Consider the following 7,500-nt stretch of genomic DNA (forward strand, 5'->3'; position numbering starts at 1 on the left):
CAGCACATACACACTACGCTTCCTGAATGCCACAAGCTTTGTAAACAATGACTTCTACAACGTCATGCATTTTTTTTATCTTTTCCATTCTACGGCATGTAGTTGATTTCAACTACTTAAGAGAGGTAAGAAATGAATATTAGTCTGGAACCTAGCCTAACCTAACCTGACCTGACCTAACCTAACCTAGCCTAACCTAACCTGACCTAGCCTAACCTAACCTAACCTAACCTGACCTAACCTAACCTGACCTAATCTAACCTGACCTAACCTAACTTGACCTGACCTAACCTAACCTAACCTGACCTGACCTGACCCAACCTAACCTAACCTAACCTATAAATTCTGCATGCTGTAAAATGGAAAAGACCCTTTTTTCATTTGGGCCCCACTGCACCAGTAAAATGATTAATCATGGTGATTAGTTACTACTGGATAAAACTAATTATCATTTACTCGAAAAGTTAGATACGTTATATTAGATTAAGGTTAATTATGGTGATTTGTTACTAATAGATCAAACTAATTTTTCTTTACACGACAAGTTTGATCAATTATCTTAGAATGTTTATACGCTGTATGAAAATCGAAGATTTCACTACAAGTATCACTAAGAACATGCCAAACCGTTCCAACGAATGACAAGTGTTTTTTGCATTTATTCCTATACTGCATGCCCTTATTTAGCCAGCTACTAAACTGTGATAATAGTGAACATATCATAAAACTGAAATTAAGTTCCAGTATAGGTCTAATAAAAGAAAATTGCTGTTTCATATATTGTTTAGTCAGTATTGTTTCTCTGAATTCAGAAAAAAAAGATATGCAGTTTGAAAAATTAGACTGTTAAAACTGCTTGTGTCTGTTTGTAAGAGAATGTGGTTTTACGTAACTTGGATTACATAATTATCAGTGATGCCATCGACGAGTCGGGCCTGTTCCAACACCTTGTTTTCCTAATTAACCTATCTTATAACTTGTTTTGTTTAATTTTCACTTTTGTTACATTTATTCTCTCTATGCAATTTATTTGTTATTCACTTACTATTTCTCCTGGTTTTATTTTTCTAAGCTTATTTATTTGATAAACTTCATCAAATTTTCCAAAAATAGTATTTATCATTTTTCTTGCATGTGGTTTGAAATAGGCAATTTAGTATTATTGTAAAAATCTATCCCCCATCATTTTAGCTCTCCGTGTGTTCTGTACGTGAATAATATCATTATTGCTGGGCGGTTATCGTGTTCTTTTTTCTTTCTCTCTGAGTTCTATATATTATTAATATATTATCATTTTCCGCCTTTTCTCTCCTATTCTTTTCAATCCTATCATGTATTTTCCCCAGCAGTTTTTTCTTCATTATCATAATTCCTAAATTTGATATTAGATAGCCTTCGACACTCGACACAATCACCATTCATCAAACATAATGGCAATGCATGAAGAATGAGCTTAATTCATGACATCACTGCGGAGTAAACAGCCTGTGTAAGGTTATTCTTTGTTTTACTAAGAGTGCTTCATAGACAGTTTGAAATTTGTAGCAGCACCTCAGAGTCTATGTTGTGTTGGGTAATACTCACCCATATATCCTATTGTTAGTTTTACAAAGAGTGCTTCATAGATAGTTTGAAATTTGTAGCAGCACCTCAGAGTCTATGTTGTGTTAGGTAATGCTCACCCATATATCACTATTGTTAGTTTTACTAAGAGTGCTTCATAGATAGTTTGAAATTTGTAACAGCACCTCAGAGGCTATGTAGTGTTAGGTAGTGCTCACCCATGTATCCCTATTGTTAGTTTTACTAAGAGTGCTTCATAGACAGTTTGAAATTTGTAACAGCACCTCAGAGTCTATGTAGTGTTAGGTAATGCTCACCCATGTATCCCTAAGAGAGTTATAATGTTGTAACTGTCTTTACTTGATATCTTGTGGTGCCATGATATATCTAAATTGGATTTGGTCACAATTAAGCTAATAATGAACTCGTAGGTAACGACACGAGTATGTTTTAGTAGAATGGCTGAAGCAGACGACGTTTTGGGGATAGGACCATTGATTTCAAATTACAATAGATAAAAAGTGAGAGTTTCTGTGTAATTTATTTAGCTATTATCGACTTTGGGAAGTACTAAAAACATATTCAGGTAAAATTAGACATCTTTTATTTACAAAGTAGTTACTCTTTAAAATCAGTGCTATCAATGAGGTTGCCACAGAGATGAATAAGATAGTTAGACAGGAGTCAAATTCAAGGGAAAAGTACCACCAGGGAGGGAATGGGTGGCTTTTCATTCCAAAGCCCACCTGTCACCTGAATGAAATAGTTTGACCAAGCAGATCGATGTTTATGACACGCGTCTCCGGGTAGAAGAGGTATAAAGACGTGACGCCTAAACAAAAGCACCAGACTTCTCGCTATCCTCAACCCGTTCAGTACGGCGTAACCCTTTGTAGATTTTGTTATGGTTATTGTCAGGCGATTCTATTCGTTTCACTCAAGGGGTCTCTGCAGGCTGCACCACACCCCATATGCCAACAACTTTGATACCTCATCGACAATTACATATTTATATATGTAAATATTTGCCAGAAGATGATCACTGGATATATTTTTTGTATCACCCGCACTTTAGTGGGTGATAAACTGTAAATAATTTCGTCAGTTATGATTCGAGAGTGTCCTGTGTGTCACTAGTACTCTGTACATAGCTACACTTTTGTACTAGGTTGCTCCTTGAGCGTAATAAATTGATTAAAACAATCAAGGGGTCTCGGGCGGTAGTGACCCAGCCTCCTTTTCTGTAGTGACCCAGCCTCCTTCTCTGTAGTGACCCAGCCTCCTTCTCTGTAGTAACCCAGCCTCCTTCTCTGTAGTGACCCAGCCTCCTTTTCTGTAGTGACCCTGCCTCCTTCTCTGTCCCCCTCATCTTCCCTTATCCTTCTCCCTTCTCACCTTTCACACCTCCCCCTCCCTCCCTCCCTCCCTCCCTCCCTGCCATCAGTTGGGTTCCGGCATCTCCGAGCAGACCCCTTAAAGTATTTGATATGTAGGTCCCATCCCATCTTGAGGGTCCCCTGCTTCCGATGCCTCTCTCCCGTGCCCTCTATACCTCTGTTCATTTTCACCTGGCAAAAATCTATTAACCCGTGGACGGTAAGTAGCATTAGGTAGCATTATTTTTTTAGGGGAAGAGGGCTGCCACCAGGGGATTTTATTCAACCTAAAAAATATTGTTTCAGTTAAACGATACAATAAAAAGATCGTTCCTATATTCCTTCGTGTACCGCCGGGTAATCTTATTCAGTCTAGGAAAATTTCCCTGACTTTTATTCTTCCTAGGGAAATCTCAATGACTCTCATTCTTCCTAGGGAAATTTTCCGGAGTTTCATTCTACATAGGGAATTTTTCCGGGGTTTTATTTTACCTAGGGAAATTTCCCGGAGCTTTGTTTTACCCAGGGAAATTTCCCGAAGTTTTATCCTACATAGGGAAATTTCCCGATGTTTTGAGTTAAAGAAAATCATTAGCTGTTAGAGTGACACCCTTGGTGAAAGTGCAAATTAAATAAACAAATAACGAAAATTTGTAATGCAGTGATCCCTAAGAACGCCTTCTGCACAGCAACAATATTAGTGACGAAAATATCTGCCAACTTAAAATAAACGAAGCATCGTGCCTCTTCCCCTGATTCCCTGGGTTCCTCTCTCGTCATCTCCCCTCTCTGTCTCCCCATTTTAGCGTTTTTATTTGAATATTATTCCTTCTCCCGTTACGTTTCTTCATTAAACTTTTTTAGGGAGGGTGGGGAACATAAGGGGGGTTTCCCTTAGACGAATAAAATCGTCTGGCGCCACCCAAACATAATATATATATCTTATGACGAGAACACGGCAACCAAAATTAGTACACTAAACGTGGACAGATGAGTTAACTGAGGTTTAAGTCATTAAGTAGAGAAGGGCTTTCTTGGTTACCGACTAAAATCCCCTGGCCAATATATATGTATAACGAAGACGTTTCTGGGTGGATGCATTTGGGATAGTTTGGGTGTTCCCCCCGGGAGTTAGGGAGTTTTCCCCCAGATTAATAAAATCGTCTAGGGTCGAGCAGATGACGATACTCTTAAATGGGTTAATCTATTCACGTAATTATTTGTTTTTCTTTACCTTAATCCCTCTTTCTCTTCTTCACTTCTCCTCTTCCTCCCTCATCCCTCTCTTCCTTTACTACTCCTCATTCTCTTCCTCACTGTATCGAGCCTCCTAACTAACTCATTCACTGCTGTTGAGGAACTGCACATTAGTTCTGGTTGCTGCCAAGCGGTTTTATTCAGCACCTGCGCAGCCAAAAGGGTAATGTTCTAATTTTATACCCCTTCCGTCACCGCTTTCATTTTCCTCCTTCCGTGGCATTTCTCTTTTCCTCTTCCCCCTTCCTTCTTCTTTCCTTGTCCTTCCCTCCCTTGCTCCCTCTCTTTCTTCCTCCCTTCCTCCCTCCCTTTTTTCCTCCCTTCCTCTCTTCCTCCCTTCCTCTCTTCCTCCCTCTCTTCCTCCCTTCCTCCCTCCCTCCCTCACTCTCTTCCTCCCTCTCTTCCTCCCTTCCTCCCTTCCTCTCTTCCTCCTTCCCCTCTTCCTCCTTCCCATCACTAAGTTCACGTCGAGTCATCTTGTTCTCTCAGAGATTTGATTCTCGCTCAATGAAAACAACTTCAATAGCTTCAGGAGAACTAATCTATGCCTCGTGTTAAGAAAAACAAGCAACTATTTAGATTAATTATTTAAAGCAAGGAAATGGTGAATGGAATTGCCTGAAAGTAGCAAGAACAAGCTCGAGATCAGTCTCCTCCTTTCGTGGAGAATTTCCCTCAATTAAATAAAATTACCTAGCGGCAGCTAAAATGAATCCTAGAGTCATTAAACATAGCGAAAGGGATGACATCAATTTCAGTTAAAATAACGATACTGTTCTTAACACTTTTCACGTCCATGAATAGCATTTTAGTACTACGTTCTAGAGAAAAACGTCTTGTTTGTCTCAGACACACATACAAACATATGAAAACGAGCTATGGGCATTTCAAATGTGATAAATTGTTAAGTAAATTAATTTCTAAGAAACACCTGCCAAATTGACCAAGTCAGGTAAAGTGAAGGAGGTAGGGCCAAATCATCTCTCCACACCTTTTTCCTTTGAGCATAATATTCTTCCCTTCTGCCCCTTTCCGTTCGCGTTCCTTTCTGATATTTATTAAACACAACACAAATTATGTCTTTACTTCTCTGAAGATGTAATACACGAAAGTTCTTACTATCATCAAGTTTCTTTTCCCCTGCCAACTTAAAATAACACTGAATGTTGTACAAATACTTTCCCGTGTTACATACTACCAATTGTACTATCATTGCGGAGGTGGGTTGGACGCAAAATTTTGTGTATGTATGAAGCCGCGTCCACACTTGCTGCATTTCCACGTATCGTATCATCTTTGCGCACCATCTAGTGATACGATACGGTGCAACAGGGTATTGTACCCATTTGTTGCGTATCCGCCTGCTGTATACGCAACAAGTGGGTACAATACCCTGTCGCACCGTATCGTATCACTAGGTGGTACGCAAAGATGATACGATACGTGGAGATGCAGCAAGTGTGGACGCGGCTTTACTCGAGCATACAAATATAAGAAAGTTGCGCCCAACTTATCTCTCTCTTGATAACGCAATAGGCTAAGTCACTGTCACTTGTTACGTGTTAGCAGAGGTTCGAGTCTATGTATCAATTTCTGCATGTATGCCTCCATCGAGTTCATCGACGTTGATGGCTCAGAAATAAAGTGAATTGTGGTTGATGTGTATATATATATATATATATATATATGTGTGTGTGTGTGTGTGTGTGTGTGTGTGTGTGTGTGTGTGTGTGTGTGTGTGTGTGTGTGTGTGTGTGTGTGTATGTGTGTGTGTGTGTGCGTGCGTGCGTGTGTGTGTGTGTGTGTGTGTGTGTACTAATACTAATACTAATACTAATACTAATACTAATACTAATACTTATACCAATACCAATACTAATACTAATACTAATACTAATACTAATACTAATACTAATACTATTACTACTACTGCTACTACTACTACTACTACTATTTTCACCCTCACCATTACTACAAGTGGCATCACTCTTACAACCATTTTCATTAGAACTGCCACAGTTACTACCACCACTACCATTAGTGGTGCTATTGTCGCTATTCCTACTACTGCTAATACTCTAGTGACTCACAAGTGCTATCCACGTGGAGTTCTGTGTTGAAAAGGCAAGGCCTGGCTGTCTTTTCTCTCGTGGAGTTCTGTGGTGAAAAGGCAAGGCCTAACTGTCTTTTCTCACGTGGAGTTCTGTGGTGAAAAGGCAAGGCCTGACTGTCTTTTCTCACGTGGAGTTCTGTGGTGAAAAGGCAAGGCCTAACTGTCTTTTCTCACGTGGAGTTCTGTGGTGAAAAGGCAAGGCCTGGCTGTCTTTTCTCACGTGGAGTTCTGTGGTGAAAAGGCAAGACCTGACTGTCTTTTCTTACGTGGAGTTCTGTGGTGAAAAGGCAAGGCCTGGCTGTCTTTTCTCAAGGTCATTGCCCTCACTCCCCCCACCCCGCCCCCAATGACTGTGGCCATAAGCCATTTTTCTTCATTTACTAGATCACTCCCACCACCAACACCACTGCAACCACTGCTGCCACCAACACAAACATTATGACAAACTACCACCACCACCATGAACCATCACTACTACCAAATACTACCACCACTACCAGCTACCACTACAAACACAGGCATCACCACTACGAATTCCACGACCAAATACCGAAACCGCATTTGATATTGTTAAGATGACGAAACTGTATAATTTCCCATTTCAATAATCATATGTAAATATGAAAGTACTTTATTTATCTTGAACCTCCACATGTTTAACTTTCATCGAAGGTGATTCAAAATTATAAACACTAAAAAACATTATTACGACAACAATTTTAAAATTACAAAATATTTTTGCTCGAAGTTATCATGCTGTACACCTATGCTTCTGAGTTTCTACACGTCCTTGACTGAGTCTGCTGAAGCCAGAGCTGGACTGAGTGATCGGACACACCCAAGCAACACCTTGTTAGCTGCTCCTCCCTCCTGCCTGACAGGCCATTAAATACCTAGACGAGCGCATGTCCGATTGCCCAGCCTTTCAAGTGGTTCCGAGACGACCAATACTTTATCACTAAAATTGCTTCAATATTTACTATTTACCTTAGCACAGGTCAGTCATATTGCTCAATGCCCTCAGCTCTGTGGCATTATATTCACAGGGAAGATATAGCATAGTAAAATCTCTCGAAATATGTTAGGTATAGTAATCATGAGGTATTTGTGCACTGATCTTTTCAGACATTGTTATTCGCTCAAAGTATTATTAAAGAGCAAGATTTCAACAGTTGACATGAAATGTTAATT

At 39.8% G+C, this 7,500-nt stretch overlaps 1 protein-coding gene across 15 annotated transcripts in view; it reads right to left on the bottom strand.

The window, feature by feature from the left end:
- The window catches only part of LOC143018964 (uncharacterized), a 684,447-nt gene that overhangs the window by 670,376 nt on the left and 6,571 nt on the right, over nt 1–7,500 (bottom strand). The window lies entirely within an intron of this gene.

This window comes from Oratosquilla oratoria, chromosome 36 (genome assembly GCF_046742065.1).
Source record: "Oratosquilla oratoria isolate Oo_2021 chromosome 36, ASM4674206v1, whole genome shotgun sequence".
NCBI classification, from domain to species: Eukaryota; Metazoa; Arthropoda; class Malacostraca; order Stomatopoda; family Squillidae; genus Oratosquilla; species Oratosquilla oratoria.